General features: G+C 47.3%; 12 non-coding genes across 12 annotated transcripts; all 12 read right to left on the bottom strand.

Annotated features, from left to right (window-relative positions):
* Positions 1-1,056: 1,056 nt before the first annotated feature.
* On the bottom strand, positions 1,057-1,247 carry LOC141239090 (U2 spliceosomal RNA). Its single transcript, XR_012304500.1, has one exon. It is a non-coding gene; the product is annotated as a U2 spliceosomal RNA (small nuclear RNA).
* A 1,118-nt stretch (positions 1,248-2,365) lies between these two features.
* Positions 2,366-2,556, bottom strand: LOC141239089 (U2 spliceosomal RNA). The gene has a single exon (XR_012304499.1). It is a non-coding gene; the product is annotated as a U2 spliceosomal RNA (small nuclear RNA).
* Positions 2,557-3,674: 1,118 nt separating this feature from the next.
* On the bottom strand, positions 3,675-3,865 carry LOC141239088 (U2 spliceosomal RNA). The gene has a single exon (XR_012304498.1). It is a non-coding gene; the product is annotated as a U2 spliceosomal RNA (small nuclear RNA).
* Positions 3,866-4,983: 1,118 nt separating this feature from the next.
* On the bottom strand, positions 4,984-5,174 carry LOC141239087 (U2 spliceosomal RNA). Its single transcript, XR_012304497.1, has one exon. It is a non-coding gene; the product is annotated as a U2 spliceosomal RNA (small nuclear RNA).
* A 1,118-nt stretch (positions 5,175-6,292) lies between these two features.
* LOC141239086 (U2 spliceosomal RNA) lies at positions 6,293-6,483 on the bottom strand. Its single transcript, XR_012304496.1, has one exon. It is a non-coding gene; the product is annotated as a U2 spliceosomal RNA (small nuclear RNA).
* Positions 6,484-7,598: 1,115 nt separating this feature from the next.
* LOC141239085 (U2 spliceosomal RNA) lies at positions 7,599-7,789 on the bottom strand. Its single transcript, XR_012304495.1, has one exon. It is a non-coding gene; the product is annotated as a U2 spliceosomal RNA (small nuclear RNA).
* A 1,118-nt stretch (positions 7,790-8,907) lies between these two features.
* LOC141239084 (U2 spliceosomal RNA) lies at positions 8,908-9,098 on the bottom strand. The gene has a single exon (XR_012304494.1). It is a non-coding gene; the product is annotated as a U2 spliceosomal RNA (small nuclear RNA).
* Positions 9,099-10,216: 1,118 nt separating this feature from the next.
* On the bottom strand, positions 10,217-10,407 carry LOC141239082 (U2 spliceosomal RNA). Its single transcript, XR_012304492.1, has one exon. It is a non-coding gene; the product is annotated as a U2 spliceosomal RNA (small nuclear RNA).
* A 6,230-nt stretch (positions 10,408-16,637) lies between these two features.
* LOC141239081 (U2 spliceosomal RNA) lies at positions 16,638-16,828 on the bottom strand. Its single transcript, XR_012304491.1, has one exon. It is a non-coding gene; the product is annotated as a U2 spliceosomal RNA (small nuclear RNA).
* A 1,118-nt stretch (positions 16,829-17,946) lies between these two features.
* LOC141239080 (U2 spliceosomal RNA) lies at positions 17,947-18,137 on the bottom strand. Its single transcript, XR_012304490.1, has one exon. It is a non-coding gene; the product is annotated as a U2 spliceosomal RNA (small nuclear RNA).
* A 1,118-nt stretch (positions 18,138-19,255) lies between these two features.
* Positions 19,256-19,446, bottom strand: LOC141239079 (U2 spliceosomal RNA). Its single transcript, XR_012304489.1, has one exon. It is a non-coding gene; the product is annotated as a U2 spliceosomal RNA (small nuclear RNA).
* A 1,115-nt stretch (positions 19,447-20,561) lies between these two features.
* On the bottom strand, positions 20,562-20,752 carry LOC141239078 (U2 spliceosomal RNA). The gene has a single exon (XR_012304488.1). It is a non-coding gene; the product is annotated as a U2 spliceosomal RNA (small nuclear RNA).
* Positions 20,753-21,201: the final 449 nt, after the last annotated feature.

The raw sequence follows: 21,201 nt of genomic DNA, 5'->3' as shown, positions 1-21,201 counted from the left end.
TGAGCTCCTGGACTCCCGTTAAGAAGACATGTTGTCAACCTCTAGATCCCTTACATGCCTGCACTTTTCGGCTTGCTGCTGCTGCAATCCACACGTTTTAGATCTGCATAACTCCACCTCTTTAAACACAGCACCTTCACCCCCTGCTGTTCCCACCCGCCTCAACACCGTTGGAAGGGAGGAGAACCAATTAAGGCGGGGGGTGGGGTGGAACGAGCAGCTGTCTACCCTTAGCAGGAGGGCTCCTGATTACATACCTCTCCTGCTGCTGCTGCTGCTGCTGGCTGTCCAGCAGCAGACTGAAGGTGGCTGCTGCTGTGCACAGGTATATAAAGGCTCAGAGCCTATTATGACATGCGCAGCCAGCGTTCCATTGCCACATTCCATCTACTGCAGGCAGGATACCTGGCTGGCTGAATGTCGCTGAGAAGCTCACAGAGACCGCCATAACCAACAGTTTAACAGAATGCCACAGACTAATCAACCAAACTTTTTGGGTTGGGTTCTCTTTTATAGTCTGCAGGCATTAAATGAAAGAAGTCAGTGTTCCAGCAGAAGGAGACAACGTTTCAGAAAAGGCATTGTAGCAAACCAAAAAAGAAATTTTAAGCGTAGCAGTGTAACCAGCGCACATACCTGTTAGCTCGGGTGAGTTTAAAAGGCTGCTGTTGATAACAAGGGCATTTGCTAAATAGATGGTGTGTGTGCAACAATATACTGAAAGGTCAATTATATTGTGCAGCTTATCTCACCACCTGTAGTTATTTAGGTGAAAGCTCCAAAATGCTTGCCTAATATGTCTGTTTATCCAAAAGGAAGTAGAAAGGGAGAGCTAGAAAGATAGCATTGCATCACATTACATGGCAATGCAATGCACAGTTGCTGAAGTTGAACCAAAATGAGCTTGTAATCTGGCTTCTGCAACTTTGAACATGAAAAATCCAATGAGGAGAAGAAAAGCAGAGCCAAAGAGTCCATCCCAAAATCCGACAAACAAGCAAAATGAACAAAAAACATTGAATTCAATTCTTTCTGATTTTAGAAACTGCATTAAAGAAGGGGTGCACCGGTCCTGGAGATACTGCAATACCAGGTCAATGCGTGGAGTGGACAGAGCAAGCTCTTTTTCCATCTCCCTGTTCTAAAAATCCATTTAATATATGGTCCCCAGATAGGGGACGTATCAGATATTAAACTGATAAGAACAGATACTACACTTGATCTTAGCCAAAAGGCCGAGAAGCGATAACCAGAATTGGTTTCAAACTACGGAGCCACCCAAGGATCCTAAAAAGTCCATTTGTGGAGATGAGCTCCTGGACTCCCGTTAAGAAGACATGTTGTCAACCTCTAGATCCCTTACATGCCTGCACTTTTCGGCTTGCTGCTGCTGCAATCCACGCGTTTTAGATCTGCATAACTCCACCTCTTTAAACACAGCACCTTCACCCCCTGCTGTTCCCACCCGCCTCAACACCGTTGGAAGGGAGGAGAACCAATTAAGGCGGGGGGTGGGGTGGAACGAGCAGCTGTCTACCCTTAGCAGGAGGGCTCCTGATTACATACCTCTCCTGCTGCTGCTGCTGCTGCTGGCTGTCCAGCAGCAGACTGAAGGTGGCTGCTGCTGTGCACAGGTATATAAAGGCTCAGAGCCTATTATGACACGCGCAGCCAGCGTTCCATTGCCACATTCCATCTACTGCAGGCAGGATACCTGGCTGGCTGAATGTCGCTGAGAAGCTCACAGAGACCGCCATAAGCAACAGTTTAACAGAATGCCACAGACTAATCAACCAAACTTTTTGGGTTGGGTTCTCTTTTATAGTCTGCAGGCATTAAATGAAAGAAGTCAGTGTTCCAGCAGAAGGAGACAACGTTTCAGAAAAGGCATTGTAGCAAACCAAAAAAGAAATTTTAAGCGCAGCAGTGTAACCAGCGCACATACCTGTTAGCTCGGGTGAGTTTAAAAGGCTGCTGTTGATAACAAGGGCATTTGCTAAATAGATGGTGTGTGTGCAACAATATACTGAAAGGTCAATTATATTGTGCAGCTTATCTCACCACCTGTAGTTATTTAGGTGAAAGCTCCAAAATGCTTGCCTAATATGTCTGTTTATCCAAAAGGAAGTAGAAAGGGAGAGCTAGAAAGATAGCATTGCATCACATTACATGGCAATGCAATGCACAGTTGCTGAAGTTGAACCAAAATGAGCTTGTAATCTGGCTTCTGCAACTTTGAACATGAAAAATCCAATGAGGAGAAGAAAAGCAGAGCCAAAGAGTCCATCCCAAAATCCGACAAACAAGCAAAATGAACAAAAAACATTGAATTCAATTCTTTCTGATTTTAGAAACTGCATTAAAGAAGGGGTGCACCGGTCCTGGAGATACTGCAATACCAGGTCAATGCGTGGAGTGGACAGAGCAAGCTCTTTTTCCATCTCCCTGTTCTAAAAATCCATTTAATATATGGTCCCCAGATAGGGGACGTATCAGATATTAAACTGATAAGAACAGATACTACACTTGATCTTAGCCAAAAGGCCGAGAAGCGATAACCAGAATTGGTTTCAAACTACGGAGCCACCCAAGGATCCTAAAAAGTCCATTTGTGGAGATGAGCTCCTGGACTCCCGTTAAGAAGACATGTTGTCAACCTCTAGATCCCTTACATGCCTGCACTTTTCGGCTTGCTGCTGCTGCAATCCACGCGTTTTAGATCTGCATAACTCCACCTCTTTAAACACAGCACCTTCACCCCCTGCTGTTCCCACCCGCCTCAACACCGTTGGAAGGGAGGAGAACCAATTAAGGCGGGGGGTGGGGTGGAACGAGCAGCTGTCTACCCTTAGCAGGAGGGCTCCTGATTACATACCTCTCCTGCTGCTGCTGCTGCTGCTGGCTGTCCAGCAGCAGACTGAAGGTGGCTGCTGCTGTGCACAGGTATATAAAGGCTCAGAGCCTATTATGACACGCGCAGCCAGCGTTCCATTGCCACATTCCATCTACTGCAGGCAGGATACCTGGCTGGCTGAATGTCGCTGAGAAGCTCACAGAGACCGCCATAAGCAACAGTTTAACAGAATGCCACAGACTAATCAACCAAACTTTTTGGGTTGGGTTCTCTTTTATAGTCTGCAGGCATTAAATGAAAGAAGTCAGTGTTCCAGCAGAAGGAGACAACGTTTCAGAAAAGGCATTGTAGCAAACCAAAAAAGAAATTTTAAGCGCAGCAGTGTAACCAGCGCACATACCTGTTAGCTCGGGTGAGTTTAAAAGGCTGCTGTTGATAACAAGGGCATTTGCTAAATAGATGGTGTGTGTGCAACAATATACTGAAAGGTCAATTATATTGTGCAGCTTATCTCACCACCTGTAGTTATTTAGGTGAAAGCTCCAAAATGCTTGCCTAATATGTCTGTTTATCCAAAAGGAAGTAGAAAGGGAGAGCTAGAAAGATAGCATTGCATCACATTACATGGCAATGCAATGCACAGTTGCTGAAGTTGAACCAAAATGAGCTTGTAATCTGGCTTCTGCAACTTTGAACATGAAAAATCCAATGAGGAGAAGAAAAGCAGAGCCAAAGAGTCCATCCCAAAATCCGACAAACAAGCAAAATGAACAAAAAACATTGAATTCAATTCTTTCTGATTTTAGAAACTGCATTAAAGAAGGGGTGCACCGGTCCTGGAGATACTGCAATACCAGGTCAATGCGTGGAGTGGACAGAGCAAGCTCTTTTTCCATCTCCCTGTTCTAAAAATCCATTTAATATATGGTCCCCAGATAGGGGACGTATCAGATATTAAACTGATAAGAACAGATACTACACTTGATCTTAGCCAAAAGGCCGAGAAGCGATAACCAGAATTGGTTTCAAACTACGGAGCCACCCAAGGATCCTAAAAAGTCCATTTGTGGAGATGAGCTCCTGGACTCCCGTTAAGAAGACATGTTGTCAACCTCTAGATCCCTTACATGCCTGCACTTTTCGGCTTGCTGCTGCTGCAATCCACGCGTTTTAGATCTGCATAACTCCACCTCTTTAAACACAGCACCTTCACCCCCTGCTGTTCCCACCCGCCTCAACACCGTTGGAAGGGAGGAGAACCAATTAAGGCGGGGGGTGGGGTGGAACGAGCAGCTGTCTACCCTTAGCAGGAGGGCTCCTGATTACATACCTCTCCTGCTGCTGCTGCTGCTGCTGGCTGTCCAGCAGCAGACTGAAGGTGGCTGCTGCTGTGCACAGGTATATAAAGGCTCAGAGCCTATTATGACACGCGCAGCCAGCGTTCCATTGCCACATTCCATCTACTGCAGGCAGGATACCTGGCTGGCTGAATGTCGCTGAGAAGCTCACAGAGACCGCCATAAGCAACAGTTTAACAGAATGCCACAGACTAATCAACCAAACTTTTTGGGTTGGGTTCTCTTTTATAGTCTGCAGGCATTAAATGAAAGAAGTCAGTGTTCCAGCAGAAGGAGACAACGTTTCAGAAAAGGCATTGTAGCAAACCAAAAAAGAAATTTTAAGCGCAGCAGTGTAACCAGCGCACATACCTGTTAGCTCGGGTGAGTTTAAAAGGCTGCTGTTGATAACAAGGGCATTTGCTAAATAGATGGTGTGTGTGCAACAATATACTGAAAGGTCAATTATATTGTGCAGCTTATCTCACCACCTGTAGTTATTTAGGTGAAAGCTCCAAAATGCTTGCCTAATATGTCTGTTTATCCAAAAGGAAGTAGAAAGGGAGAGCTAGAAAGATAGCATTGCATCACATTACATGGCAATGCAATGCACAGTTGCTGAAGTTGAACCAAAATGAGCTTGTAATCTGGCTTCTGCAACTTTGAACATGAAAAATCCAATGAGGAGAAGAAAAGCAGAGCCAAAGAGTCCATCCCAAAATCCGACAAACAAGCAAAATGAACAAAAAACATTGAATTCAATTCTTTCTGATTTTAGAAACTGCATTAAAGAAGGGGTGCACCGGTCCTGGAGATACTGCAATACCAGGTCAATGCGTGGAGTGGACAGAGCAAGCTCTTTTTCCATCTCCCTGTTCTAAAAATCCATTTAATATATGGTCCCCAGATAGGGGACGTATCAGATATTAAACTGATAAGAACAGATACTACACTTGATCTTAGCCAAAAGGCCGAGAAGCGATAACCAGAATTGGTTTCAAACTACGGAGCCACCCAAGGATCCTAAAAAGTCCATTTGTGGAGATGAGCTCCTGGACTCCCGTTAAGAAGACATGTTGTCAACCTCTAGATCCCTTACATGCCTGCACTTTTCGGCTTGCTGCTGCTGCAATCCACGCGTTTTAGATCTGCATAACTCCACCTCTTTAAACACAGCACCTTCACCCCCTGCTGTTCCCACCCGCCTCAACACCGTTGGAAGGGAGGAGAACCAATTAAGGCGGGGGGTGGGGTGGAACGAGCAGCTGTCTACCCTTAGCAGGAGGGCTCCTGATTACATACCTCTCCTGCTGCTGCTGCTGCTGCTGGCTGTCCAGCAGCAGACTGAAGGTGGCTGCTGCTGTGCACAGGTATATAAAGGCTCAGAGCCTATTATGACACGCGCAGCCAGCGTTCCATTGCCACATTCCATCTACTGCAGGCAGGATACCTGGCTGGCTGAATGTCGCTGAGAAGCTCACAGAGACCGCCATAAGCAACAGTTTAACAGAATGCCACAGACTAATCAACCAAACTTTTTGGGTTGGGTTCTCTTTTATAGTCTGCAGGCATTAAATGAAAGAAGTCAGTGTTCCAGCAGAAGGAGACAACGTTTCAGAAAAGGCATTGTAGCAAACCAAAAAAGAAATTTTAAGCGCAGCAGTGTAACCAGCGCACATACCTGTTAGCTCGGGTGAGTTTAAAAGGCTGCTGTTGATAACAAGGGCATTTGCTAAATAGATGGTGTGTGTGCAACAATATACTGAAAGGTCAATTATATTGTGCAGCTTATCTCACCACCTGTAGTTATTTAGGTGAAAGCTCCAAAATGCTTGCCTAATATGTCTGTTTATCCAAAAGGAAGTAGAAAGGGAGAGCTAGAAAGATAGCATTGCATCACATTACATGGCAATGCAATGCACAGTTGCTGAAGTTGAACCAAAATGAGCTTGTAATCTGGCTTCTGCAACTTTGAACATGAAAAATCCAATGAGGAGAAGAAAAGCAGAGCCAAAGAGTCCATCCCAAAATCCGACAAACAAGCAAAATGAACAAAAAACATTGAATTCAATTCTTTCTGATTTTAGAAACTGCATTAAAGAAGGGGTGCACCGGTCCTGGAGATACTGCAATACCAGGTCAATGCGTGGAGTGGACAGAGCAAGCTCTTTTTCCATCTCCCTGTTCTAAAAATCCATTTAATATATGGTCCCCAGATAGGGGACGTATCAGATATTAAACTGATAAGAACAGATACTACACTTGATCTTAGCCAAAAGGCCGAGAAGCGATAACCAGAATTGGTTTCAAACTACGGAGCCACCCAAGGATCCTAAAAAGTCCATTTGTGGAGATGAGCTCCTGGACTCCCGTTAAGAAGACATGTTGTCAACCTCTAGATCCCTTACATGCCTGCACTTTTCGGCTTGCTGCTGCTGCAATCCACGCGTTTTAGATCTGCATAACTCCACCTCTTTAAACACAGCACCTTCACCCCCTGCTGTTCCCACCCGCCTCAACACCGTTGGAAGGGAGGAGAACCAATTAAGGCGGGGGGTGGGGTGGAACGAGCAGCTGTCTACCCTTAGCAGGAGGGCTCCTGATTACATACCTCTCCTGCTGCTGCTGCTGCTGGCTGTCCAGCAGCAGACTGAAGGTGGCTGCTGCTGTGCACAGGTATATAAAGGCTCAGAGCCTATTATGACACGCGCAGCCAGCGTTCCATTGCCACATTCCATCTACTGCAGGCAGGATACCTGGCTGGCTGAATGTCGCTGAGAAGCTCACAGAGACCGCCATAAGCAACAGTTTAACAGAATGCCACAGACTAATCAACCAAACTTTTTGGGTTGGGTTCTCTTTTATAGTCTGCAGGCATTAAATGAAAGAAGTCAGTGTTCCAGCAGAAGGAGACAACGTTTCAGAAAAGGCATTGTAGCAAACCAAAAAAGAAATTTTAAGCGCAGCAGTGTAACCAGCGCACATACCTGTTAGCTCGGGTGAGTTTAAAAGGCTGCTGTTGATAACAAGGGCATTTGCTAAATAGATGGTGTGTGTGCAACAATATACTGAAAGGTCAATTATATTGTGCAGCTTATCTCACCACCTGTAGTTATTTAGGTGAAAGCTCCAAAATGCTTGCCTAATATGTCTGTTTATCCAAAAGGAAGTAGAAAGGGAGAGCTAGAAAGATAGCATTGCATCACATTACATGGCAATGCAATGCACAGTTGCTGAAGTTGAACCAAAATGAGCTTGTAATCTGGCTTCTGCAACTTTGAACATGAAAAATCCAATGAGGAGAAGAAAAGCAGAGCCAAAGAGTCCATCCCAAAGTCCGACAAACAAGCAAAATGAACAAAAAACATTGAATTCAATTCTTTCTGATTTTAGAAACTGCATTAAAGAAGGGGTGCACCGGTCCTGGAGATACTGCAATACCAGGTCAATGCGTGGAGTGGACAGAGCAAGCTCTTTTTCCATCTCCCTGTTCTAAAAATCCATTTAATATATGGTCCCCAGATAGGGGACGTATCAGATATTAAACTGATAAGAACAGATACTACACTTGATCTTAGCCAAAAGGCCGAGAAGCGATAACCAGAATTGGTTTCAAACTACGGAGCCACCCAAGGATCCTAAAAAGTCCATTTGTGGAGATGAGCTCCTGGACTCCCGTTAAGAAGACATGTTGTCAACCTCTAGATCCCTTACATGCCTGCACTTTTCGGCTTGCTGCTGCTGCAATCCACGCGTTTTAGATCTGCATAACTCCACCTCTTTAAACACAGCACCTTCACCCCCTGCTGTTCCCACCCGCCTCAACACTGTTGGAAGGGAGGAGAACCAATTAAGGCGGGGGGTGGGGTGGAACGAGCAGCTGTCTACCCTTAGCAGGAGGGCTCCTGATTACATACCTCTCCTGCTGCTGCTGCTGCTGCTGGCTGTCCAGCAGCAGACTGAAGGTGGCTGCTGCTGTGCACAGGTATATAAAGGCTCAGAGCCTATTATGACACGCGCAGCCAGCGTTCCATTGCCACATTCCATCTACTGCAGGCAGGATACCTGGCTGGCTGAATGTCGCTGAGAAGCTCACAGAGACCGCCATAAGCAACAGTTTAACAGAATGCCACAGACTAATCAACCAAACTTTTTGGGTTGGGTTCTCTTTTATAGTCTGCAGGCATTAAATGAAAGAAGTCAGTGTTCCAGCAGAAGGAGACAACGTTTCAGAAAAGGCATTGTAGCAAACCAAAAAAGAAATTTTAAGCGCAGCAGTGTAACCAGCGCACATACCTGTTAGCTCGGGTGAGTTTAAAAGGCTGCTGTTGATAACAAGGGCATTTGCTAAATAGATGGTGTGTGTGCAACAATATACTGAAAGGTCAATTATATTGTGCAGCTTATCTCACCACCTGTAGTTATTTAGGTGAAAGCTCCAAAATGCTTGCCTAATATGTCTGTTTATCCAAAAGGAAGTAGAAAGGGAGAGCTAGAAAGATAGCATTGCATCACATTACATGGCAATGCAATGCACAGTTGCTGAAGTTGAACCAAAATGAGCTTGTAATCTGGCTTCTGCAACTTTGAACATGAAAAATCCAATGAGGAGAAGAAAAGCAGAGCCAAAGAGTCCATCCCAAAATCCGACAAACAAGCAAAATGAACAAAAAACATTGAATTCAATTCTTTCTGATTTTAGAAACTGCATTAAAGAAGGGGTGCACCGGTCCTGGAGATACTGCAATACCAGGTCAATGCGTGGAGTGGACAGAGCAAGCTCTTTTTCCATCTCCCTGTTCTAAAAATCCATTTAATATATGGTCCCCAGATAGGGGACGTATCAGATATTAAACTGATAAGAACAGATACTACACTTGATCTTAGCCAAAAGGCCGAGAAGCGATAACCAGAATTGGTTTCAAACTACGGAGCCACCCAAGGATCCTAAAAAGTCCATTTGTGGAGATGAGCTCCTGGACTCCCGTTAAGAAGACATGTTGTCAACCTCTAGATCCCTTACATGCCTGCACTTTTCGGCTTGCTGCTGCTGCAATCCACGCGTTTTAGATCTGCATAACTCCACCTCTTTAAACACAGCACCTTCACCCCCTGCTGTTCCCACCCGCCTCAACACCGTTGGAAGGGAGGAGAACCAATTAAGGCGGGGGGTGGGGTGGAACGAGCAGCTGTCTACCCTTAGCAGGAGGGCTCCTGATTACATACCTCTCCTGCTGCTGCTGCTGCTGCTGGCTGTCCAGCAGCAGACTGAAGGTGGCTGCTGCTGTGCACAGGTATATAAAGGCTCAGAGCCTATTATGACACGCGCAGCCAGCGTTCCATTGCCACATTCCATCTACTGCAGGCAGGATACCTGGCTGGCTGAATGTCGCTGAGAAGCTCACAGAGACCGCCATAAGCAACAGTTTAACAGAATGCCACAGACTAATCAACCAAACTTTTTGGGTTGGGTTCTCTTTTATAGTCTGCAGGCATTAAATGAAAGAAGTCAGTGTTCCAGCAGAAGGAGACAACGTTTCAGAAAAGGCATTGTAGCAAACCAAAAAAGAAATTTTAAGCGCAGCAGTGTAACCAGCGCACATACCTGTTAGCTCGGGTGAGTTTAAAAGGCTGCTGTTGATAACAAGGGCATTTGCTAAATAGATGGTGTGTGTGCAACAATATACTGAAAGGTCAATTATATTGTGCAGCTTATCTCACCACCTGTAGTTATTTAGGTGAAAGCTCCAAAATGCTTGCCTAATATGTCTGTTTATCCAAAAGGAAGTAGAAAGGGAGAGCTAGAAAGATAGCATTGCATCACATTACATGGCAATGCAATGCACAGTTGCTGAAGTTGAACCAAAATGAGCTTGTAATCTGGCTTCTGCAACTTTGAACATGAAAAATCCAATGAGGAGAAGAAAAGCAGAGCCAAAGAGTCCATCCCAAAATCCGACAAACAAGCAAAATGAACAAAAAACATTGAATTCAATTCTTTCTGATTTTAGAAACTGCATTAAAGAAGGGGTGCACCGGTCCTGGAGATACTGCAATACCAGGTCAATGCGTGGAGTGGACAGAGCAAGCTCTTTTTCCATCTCCCTGTTCTAAAAATCCATTTAATATATGGTCCCCAGATAGGGGACGTATCAGATATTAAACTGATAAGAACAGATACTACACTTGATCTTAGCCAAAAGGCCGAGAAGCGATAACCAGAATTGGTTTCAAACTACGGAGCCACCCAAGGATCCTAAAAAGTCCATTTGTGGAGATGAGCTCCTGGACTCCCGTTAAGAAGACATGTTGTCAACCTCTAGATCCCTTACATGCCTGCACTTTTCGGCTTGCTGCTGCTGCAATCCACGCGTTTTAGATCTGCATAACTCCACCTCTTTAAACACAGCACCTTCACCCCCTGCTGTTCCCACCCGCCTCAACACCGTTGGAAGGGAGGAGAACCAATTAAGGCGGGGGGTGGGGTGGAACGAGCAGCTGTCTACCCTTAGCAGGAGGGCTCCTGATTACATACCTCTCCTGCTGCTGCTGCTGCTGGCTGTCCAGCAGCAGACTGAAGGTGGCTGCTGCTGTGCACAGGTATATAAAGGCTCAGAGCCTATTATGACACGCGCAGCCAGCGTTCCATTGCCACATTCCATCTACTGCAGGCAGGATACCTGGCTGGCTGAATGTCGCTGAGAAGCTCACAGAGACCGCCATAAGCAACAGTTTAACAGAATGCCACAGACTAATCAACCAAACTTTTTGGGTTGGGTTCTCTTTTATAGTCTGCAGGCATTAAATGAAAGAAGTCAGTGTTCCAGCAGAAGGAGACAACGTTTCAGAAAAGGCATTGTAGCAAACCAAAAAAGAAATTTTAAGCGCAGCAGTGTAACCAGCGCACATACCTGTTAGCTCGGGTGAGTTTAAAAGGCTGCTGTTGATAACAAGGGCATTTGCTAAATAGATGGTGTGTGTGCAACAATATACTGAAAGGTCAATTATATTGTGCAGCTTATCTCACCACCTGTAGTTATTTAGGTGAAAGCTCCAAAATGCTTGCCTAATATGTCTGTTTATCCAAAAGGAAGTAGAAAGGGAGAGCTAGAAAGATAGCATTGCATCACATTATGTTATGCACACGCCCGGGCTAAGCGGCGTGTGCGTGTGATTGGTAGTGATTCCACTGGACCGTGCCGGAGAGTGTATGCCTGGAGGGGCGTAACTAAGTATCTGCCCGATCCGACCAGGGTCGCACGACGGCATACGACGCCAGAGCACCAAGGAGGAACCGAGCAGAGGGACCAGGTGCTACTCCAGGACAGACCCCGGACACGGCTGTTGACCCACACAGGGGAATACAGGAACAGACTGGTAGACTGGCACACAGACTGGGATGCAGGCCGGCGGATATGCAGGCAGGCGGGTATGCAGGCAGGCGGGTATGCAGGCAGGCGGGCAGGCAGGCGGGTAAAGGTAAGCACGGATAGAGTGCAGACAGGGAGGCACTAGCAAGTAGGAACACAGGCGGGATAGGACCCAGTACACACCGGGATTCAGGAACAATACAGGCAGAGGGGTACAGGCAAGCACAACTAGAGTGCAGAAGACTGAGCAGGGAGGACAGGGCTCTGTTCACACTGAACAGACAGGAAGGAAAAGGCAGAGCCAGACACCCACAGGGTACTTACAGTGAAGTAGCGAGTGGACCACAAACTCACAAACGGGAGTACAGAGACAACAGGCAGGAGTTAGGTACGAGTTCAGACTCTGCAGAAAAAGGAAGGGAACGGGCAAAGAGGCAAAACAGGTAGAGGATAGGAGAGAGTTCAGACTGGAACTGAGTGTACGGAGGAGACCGACACTGCAGCAGAATACAGGAGCGGGTCTGGGAATACGGCCCCCAGAGAGGCGGAACGAACAGGCAAGGAGCGTGTACAGACAGGACAGACTAGAGAACACAGAAAGGACTCAGTTCAGACTCGGGAACTAATACCGTAAAGCAGGAGACATACAGGACACAGTTCAGACACGGGAGCTGACACCGCAAGGCAGGAGAAATACAGGACTTAGTTCAGACACGGGAACTAATACCGTAAAGCAGGAGACATACAGGACTTAGTTCAGACACGGGAACTAATACCGTAAAGCAGGAGACATACAGGACTTAGTTCAGACACGGGAACTAATACCGTAAAGCAGGAGACATACAGGACTTAGTTCAGAAACGGGAACTAATACCGTAAAGCAGGAGACATACAGGACTTAGTTCAGACACGGGAACTAATACCGTAAAGCAGGAGACCTACAGGACACAGTTCAGACACGGGAGCTGACACCGCAAGGCAGGAGACATACAGGACTTAGTTCAGACACGGGAACTAATACCGCAAAGCAGGAGACATACAGGACACAGTTCAGACACGGGAGCTGACACCGCAAGGCAGGAGACATACAGGACTTAGTTCAGACAGGCCTGGAAATACAGCCTCCAGGAAAGGCGGACAGGGAAACAAAGACAGGACCTGGCACCTTCAGAGTGCAAGCACACACTGAAAGAAACACTTATGCACAGGCAGGGATAGAAGGGAGCTGCTGAGCTATATACCAAGTGTCAGACAGCAATAGGCTGAGGACGCACAAGGGGTGTGACCCACAGCAGGTACAAAAAGCAGGAAGTGATCGGGCGCCGCCCTTAAGCAGCAGAGACAGACACAAACAGACAGCATGGAGGGAAGCCAGAGAGACATTCTGGACAGGAGATCAAGTGCGCTCTCTTGCACAGTGGGAGATAGACCACCATGCAAGGACGCCGCCAGGTATGTTACAGTACCTCCCCCCTTACGCCCCCTCTTCTTCAGGCCTGCCAGAATCTTCCGCAGGGAATTCGAGGACCAGTCGTTCACTGGGTTGGAGGGGGACAGAGACTTGAGGGTAATCTCTGCTTCGAGGTACATCTTGTCAAGCTCACAGGAAGAAATAGACGGGTTATCAGGTACATAATGAGGAAAAGTCACTGTCTCTTTGTTATCTGGTGGTACCCCGGAGGATTCAGGAAACAACTGGAGGTCCTTCGCCGGGTCAGAAGAGTACTGAGGCTCAGAGAAAACATCTGCTTCAGAGTTCACTAGGTCGGACTCACTGGAGGAAGCAGGCGAGGTATCAGGTGCAGGAAATAGGAAAGTCTCTGTCCATTCACCACCAGGTGGCACCCCGAAGGGTTCTAAACACAACTGGAGGTCCTCCGCCTGGTCGGAGGGGTATAGAGACTCGGGAGTAACCTCTGCTTCGGAGTACACTAGGTTGGACTCACTGGAGGAAGCAGGCGAGGTATCAGGTACAGGAAATAGGAAAGTCTCTGTCCATTCACCACCAGGTGGCACCCCGAAGGGTTCTAAACACAACTGGAGGTCCTCCGCCTGGTCGGAGGGGTGTAGAGACTCGGGAGTAACCTCTGCTTCGGAGTACACTAGGTTGGACTCACTGGAGGAAGCAGGCGAGGTATCGGGTACCGGAAATAGGAAAGTCTCTGTCCATTCACCACCAGGTGGCACCCCGAAGGGTTCTAAACACAACTGGAGGTCCTCCGCCTGGTCGGAGGGGTGTAGAGACTCGGGAGTAACCTCTGCTTCGGAGTACACTAGGTTGGACTCACTGGACGAAGCGAGTGAGGTATCAGATCCAGGATATAGGAAAGTCTCTGTCCATTCACCACCAGGTGGCACCCCGAAGGGTTCTGAACACAACTGGAGGTCCTCCGCCTGGTCGGAGGGGTGTAGAGACTCGGGAGTAACCTCTGCTTCGGAGTACACTAAGTTGGACTCACTGGACGAAGCGAGCGAGGTATCAGGTACAGAGTATAGGAGAGTCTCTGTCCTTTCGTTACCAGGTAGCACCCCGAAGGGTTCAGGAGGTCTCAGGGAGGACAGACCCAGGCGTGACTGCTTGCCTCTAAGTCTAGCACGTCTGGACTGCCTCTTGAGGTTGGGAGAAGTATTCCGGAAAGCGTAGTCACCCTGTGAGGATTCTGGGTGGGCAGTAGTCTCATTGGGCTGGAGAACTATTGCGCTACCCACACACATTACCCATTGGGGCTGCTCCGGGATACTGGGAAGTGAAGCTTCAGCAGGAGCCTCCGGGTTAGGATCATCGAAGACCATTAGAAAGGCCACCAGGAAGGCCATTAGGTCCCGGAGGATCGGATCCTGTGTCTCATATAGGGGGTTGATCCATTCCAAGGCATCCCCCGCCAGGTAAGACATAATAAAGGCCACTTTAGCCCAATCGGAAGGAAAATAAAGAGGGTAGGCCTTAAAGTGTAGCATGCATTGCTCCACAAATGCACGACACTGTTTTGGATCTCCATAGTAACGTGGCGGATCCGCAGGAACGAGAGCTGATAGATCCATCTGGACGGTGCGTAATTCGCCTGGAACTCAGCTAAGGGAAAAAAAAAATATTTATTTATTTTAATGCATGTATTCGCTGGAAAACTTCTCAGAGAGCGAAGGCCGTGGGGCTCAACGGGAACCATGGCCTGTGCATGCTGTTATGCACACGCCCGGGCTAAGCGGCGTGTGCGTGTGATTGGTAGTGATTCCACTGGACCGTGCCGGAGAGTGTATGCCTGGAGGGACGTAACTAAGTATCTGCCCGATCCGACCAGGGTCGCACGACGGCATACGACGCCAGAGCACCAAGGAGGAACCGAGCAGAGGGACCAGGTGCTACTCCAGGACAGACCCCGGACACGGCTGTTGACCCACACAGGGGAATACAGGAACAGACTGGTAGACTGGCACACAGACTGGGATGCAGGCCGGCGGATATGCAGGCAGGCGGGTATGCAGGCAGGCGGGCAGGCAGGCGGGCAGGCAGGCGGGTAAAGGTAAGCACGGATAGAGTGCAGACAGGGAGGCACTAGCAAGTAGGAACACAGGCGGGATAGGACCCAGTACACACCGGGATTCAGGAACAATACAGGCAGAGGGGTACAGGCAAGCACAACTAGAGTGCAGAAGACTGAGCAGGGAGGACAGGGCTCTGTTCACACTGAACAGACAGGAAGGAAAAGGCAGAGCCAGACACCCACAGGGTGCTTACAGTGAAGTAGCGAGTGGACCACAAACTCACAAACGGGAGTACAGAGACAACAGGCAGGAGTTAGGTACGAGTTCAGACTCTGCAGAAAAAGGAAGGGAACGGGCAAAGAGGCAAAACAGGTAGAGGATAGGAGAGAGTTCAGACTGGAACTGAGTGTACGGAGGAGACCGACACTGCAGCAGAATACAGGAGCGGGTCTGGGAATACGGCCCCCAGAGAGGCGGAACGAACAGGCAAGGAGCGTGTACAGACAGGACAGACTAGAGAACACAGAAAGGACTCAGTTCAGACTCGGGAACTAATACCGTAAAGCAGGAGACATACAGGACACAGTTCAGACACGGGAGCTGACACCGCAAGGCAGGAGAAATACAGGACTTAGTTCAGACACGGGAACTAATACCGTAAAGCAGGAGACATACAGGACTTAGTTCAGACACGGGAACTAATACCGTAAAGCAGGAGACATACAGGACTTAGTTCAGACACGGGAACTAATACCGTAAAGCAGGAGACATACAGGACTTAGTTCAGAAACGGGAACTAATACCGTAAAGCAGGAGACATACAGGACTTAGTTCAGACACGGGAACTAATACCGTAAAGCAGGAGACATACAGGACACAGTTCAGACACGGGAGCTGACACCGCAAGGCAGGAGACATACAGGACTTAGTTCAGACACGGGAACTAATACCGCAAAGCAGGAGACATACAGGACACAGTTCAGACACGGGAGCTGACACCGCAAGGCAGGAGACATACAGGACTTAGTTCAGACAGGCCTGGAAATACAGCCTCCAGGAAAGGCGGACAGGGAAACAAAGACAGGACCTGGCACCTTCAGAGTGCAAGCACACACTGAGAGAAACACTTATGCACAGGCAGGGATAGAAGGGAGCTGCTGAGCTATATACCAAGTGTCAGACAGCAATAGGCTGAGGACGCACAAGGGGTGTGACCCACAGCAGGTACAAAAAGCAGGAAGTGATCGGGCGCCGCCCTTAAGCAGCAGAGACAGACACAAACAGACAGCATGGAGGGAAGCCAGAGAGACATTCTGGACAGGAGATCAAGTGCGCTCTCTTGCACAGTGGGAGATAGACCACCATGCAAGGACGCCGCCAGGTATGTTACACATTACATGGCAATGCAATGCACAGTTGCTGAAGTTGAACCAAAATGAGCTTGTAATCTGGCTTCTGCAACTTTGAACATGAAAAATCCAATGAGGAGAAGAAAAGCAGAGCCAAAGAGTCCATCCCAAAATCCGACAAACAAGCAAAATGAACAAAAAACATTGAATTCAATTCTTTCTGATTTTAGAAACTGCATTAAAGAAGGGGTGCACCGGTCCTGGAGATACTGCAATACCAGGTCAATGCGTGGAGTGGACAGAGCAAGCTCTTTTTCCATCTCCCTGTTCTAAAAATCCATTTAATATATGGTCCCCAGATAGGGGACGTATCAGATATTAAACTGATAAGAACAGATACTACACTTGATCTTAGCCAAAAGGCCGAGAAGCGATAACCAGAATTGGTTTCAAACTACGGAGCCACCCAAGGATCCTAAAAAGTCCATTTGTGGAGATGAGCTCCTGGACTCCCGTTAAGAAGACATGTTGTCAACCTCTAGATCCCTTACATGCCTGCACTTTTCGGCTTGCTGCTGCTGCAATCCACGCATTTTAGATCTGCATAACTCCACCTCTTTAAACACAGCACCTTCACCCCCTGCTGTTCCCACCCGCCTCAACACCGTTGGAAGGGAGGAGAACCAATTAAGGCGGGGGGTGGGGTGGAACGAGCAGCTGTCTACCCTTAGCAGGAGGGCTCCTGATTACATACCTCTCCTGCTGCTGCTGCTGCTGCTGGCTGTCCAGCAGCAGACTGAAGGTGGCTGCTGCTGTGCACAGGTATATAAAGGCTCAGAGCCTATTATGACACGCGCAGCCAGCGTTCCATTGCCACATTCCATCTACTGCAGGCAGGATACCTGGCTGGCTGAATGTCGCTGAGAAGCTCACAGAGACCGCCATAAGCAACAGTTTAACAGAATGCCACAGACTAATCAACCAAACTTTTTGGGTTGGGTTCTCTTTTATAGTCTGCAGGCATTAAATGAAAGAAGTCAGTGTTCCAGCAGAAGGAGACAACGTTTCAGAAAAGGCATTGTAGCAAACCAAAAAAGAAATTTTAAGCGCAGCAGTGTAACCAGCGCACATACCTGTTAGCTCGGGTGAGTTTAAAAGGCTGCTGTTGATAACAAGGGCATTTGCTAAATAGATGGTGTGTGTGCAACAATATACTGAAAGGTCAATTATATTGTGCAGCTTATCTCACCACCTGTAGTTATTTAGGTGAAAGCTCCAAAATGCTTGCCTAATATGTCTGTTTATCCAAAAGGAAGTAGAAAGGGAGAGCTAGAAAGATAGCATTGCATCACATTACATGGCAATGCAATGCACAGTTGCTGAAGTTGAACCAAAATGAGCTTGTAATCTGGCTTCTGCAACTTTGAACATGAAAAATCCAATGAGGAGAAGAAAAGCAGAGCCAAAGAGTCCATCCCAAAATCCGACAAACAAGCAAAATGAACAAAAAACAATGAATTCAATTCTTTCTGATTTTAGAAACTGCATTAAAGAAGGGGTGCACCGGTCCTGGAGATACTGCAATACCAGGTCAATGCGTGGAGTGGACAGAGCAAGCTCTTTTTCCATCTCCCTGTTCTAAAAATCCATTTAATATATGGTCCCCAGATAGGGGACGTATCAGATATTAAACTGATAAGAACAGATACTACACTTGATCTTAGCCAAAAGGCCGAGAAGCGATAACCAGAATTGGTTTCAAACTACGGAGCCACCCAAGGATCCTAAAAAGTCCATTTGTGGAGATGAGCTCCTGGACTCCCGTTAAGAAGACATGTTGTCAACCTCTAGATCCCTTACATGCCTGCACTTTTCGGCTTGCTGCTGCTGCAATCCACGCGTTTTAGATCTGCATAACTCCACCTCTTTAAACACAGCACCTTCACCCCCTGCTTTTCCCACCCGCCTCAACACCGTTGGAAGGGAGGAGAACCAATTAAGGCGGGGGGTGGGGTGGAACGAGCAGCTGTCTACCCTTAGCAGGAGGGCTCCTGATTACATACCTCTCCTGCTGCTGCTGCTGCTGCTGGCTGTCCAGCAGCAGACTGAAGGTGGCTGCTGCTGTGCACAGGTATATAAAGGCTCAGAGCCTATTATGACACGCGCAGCCAGCGTTCCATTGCCACATTCCATCTACTGCAGGCAGGATACCTGGCTGGCTGAATGTCGCTGAGAAGCTCACAGAGACCGCCATAAGCAACAGTTTAACAGAATGCCACAGACTAATCAACCAAACTTTTTGGGTTGGGTTCTCTTTTATAGTCTGCAGGCATTAAATGAAAGAAGTCAGTGTTCCAGCAGAAGGAGACAACGTTTCAGAAAAGGCATTGTAGCAAACCAAAAAAGAAATTTTAAGCGCAGCAGTGTAACCAGCGCACATACCTGTTAGCTCGGGTGAGTTTAAAAGGCTGCTGTTGATAACAAGGGCATTTGCTAAATAGATGGTGTGTGTGCAACAATATACTGAAAGGTCAATTATATTGTGCAGCTTATCTCACCACCTGTAGTTATTTAGGTGAAAGCTCCAAAATGCTTGCCTAATATGTCTGTTTATCCAAAAGGAAGTAGAAAGGGAGAGCTAGAAAGATAGCATTGCATCACATTACATGGCAATGCAATGCACAGTTGCTGAAGTTGAACCAAAATGAGCTTGTAATCTGGCTTCTGCAACTTTGAACATGAAAAATCCAATGAGGAGAAGAAAAGCAGAGCCAAAGAGTCCATCCCAAAATCCGACAAACAAGCAAAATGAACAAAAAACATTGAATTCAATTCTTTCTGATTTTAGAAACTGCATTAAAGAAGGGGTGCACCGGTCCTGGAGATACTGCAATACCAGGTCAATGCGTGGAGTGGACAGAGCAAGCTCTTTTTCCATCTCCCTGTTCTAAAAATCCATTTAATATATGGTCCCCAGATAGGGGACGTATCAGATATTAAACTGATAAGAACAGATACTACACTTGATCTTAGCCAAAAGGCCGAGAAGCGATAACCAGAATTGGTTTCAAACTACGGAGCCACCCAAGGATCCTAAAAAGTCCATTTGTGGAGATGAGCTCCTGGACTCCCGTTAAGAAGACATGTTGTCAACCTCTAGATCCCTTACATGCCTGCACTTTTCGGCTTGCTGCTGCTGCAATCCACGCGTTTTAGATCTGCATAACTCCACCTCTTTAAACACAGCACCTTCACCCCCTGCTGTTCCCACCCGCCTCAACACCGTTGGAAGGGAGGAGAACCAATTAAGGCGGGGGGTGGGGTGGAACGAGCAGCTGTCTACCCTTAGCAGGAGGGCTCCTGATTACATACCTCTCCTGCTGCTGCTGCTGCTGGCTGTCCAGCAGCAGACTGAAGGTGGCTGCTGCTGTGCACAGGTATATAAAGGCTCAGAGCCTATTATGACACGCGCAGCCAGCGTTCCATTGCCACATTCCATCTACTGCAGGCAGGATACCTGGCTGGCTGAATGTCGCTGAGAAGCTCACAGAGACCGCCATAAGCAACAGTTTAACAGAATGCCACAGACTAATCAACCAAACTTTTTGGGTTGGGTTCTCTTTTATAGTCTGCAGGCATTAAATGAAAGAAGTCAGTGTTCCAGCAGAAGGAGACAACGTTTCAGAAAAGGCATTGTAGCAAACCAAAAAAGAAATTTTAAGCGCAGCAGTGTAACCAGCGCACATACCTGTTAGCTCGGGTGAGTTTAAAAGGCTGCTGTTGATAACAAGGGCATTTGCTAAATAGATGGTGTGTGTGCAACAATATACTGAAAGGTCAATTATATTGTGCAGCTTATCTCACCACCTGTAGTTATTTAGGTGAAAGCTCCAAAATGCTTGCCTAATATGTCTGTTTATCCAAAAGGAAGTAGAAAGGGAGAGCTAGAAAGATAGCATTGCATCACATTACATGGCAATGCAATGCACAGTTGCTGAAGTTGAACCAAAATGAGCTTGTAATCTGGCTTCTGCAACTTTGAACATGAAAAATCCAATGAGGAGAAGAAAAGCAGAGCCAAAGAGTCCATCCCAAAATCCGACAAACAAGCAAAATGAACAAAAAACATTGAATTCAATTCTTTCTGATTTTAGAAACTGCATTAAAGAAGGGGTGCACCGGTCCTGGAGATACTGCAATACCAGGTCAATGCGTGGAGTGGACAGAGCAAGCTCTTTTTCCATCTCCCTGTTCTAAAAATCCATTTAATATATGGTCCCCAGATAGGGGACGTATCAGATATTAAACTGATAAGAACAGATACTACACTTGATCTTAGCCAAAAGGCCGAGAAGCGATAACCAGAATTGGTTTCAAACTACGGAGCCACCCAAGGATCCTAAAAAGTCCATTTGTGGAGATGAGCTCCTGGACTCCCGTTAAGAAGACATGTTGTCAACCTCTAGATCCCTTACATGCCTGCACTTTTCGGCTTGCTGCTGCTGCAATCCACGCGTTTTAGATCTGCATAACTCCACCTCTTTAAACACAGCACCTTCACCCCCTGCTGTTCCCACCCGCCTCAACACCGTTGGAAGGGAGGAGAACCAATTAAGGCGGGGGGTGGGGTGGAACGAGCAGCTGTCTACCCTTAGCAGGAGGGCTCCTGATTACATACCTCTCCTGCTGCTGCTGCTGCTGGCTGTCCAGCAGCAGACTGAAGGTGGCTGCTGCTGTGCACAGGTATATAAAGGCTCAGAGCCTATTATGACACGCGCAGCCAGCGTTCCATTGCCACATTCCATCTA

This window comes from Phyllobates terribilis, unplaced genomic scaffold (assembly GCF_046119375.1).
Source record: "Phyllobates terribilis strain yellow unplaced genomic scaffold, ASM4611937v1 Scaffold_769__1_contigs__length_694716, whole genome shotgun sequence".
Taxonomy (NCBI): domain Eukaryota; kingdom Metazoa; phylum Chordata; class Amphibia; order Anura; family Dendrobatidae; genus Phyllobates; species Phyllobates terribilis.
The sequence above is the reverse complement of the archived record's forward strand: the minus strand, read 5'-3'. Positions and strand labels throughout refer to the sequence as shown.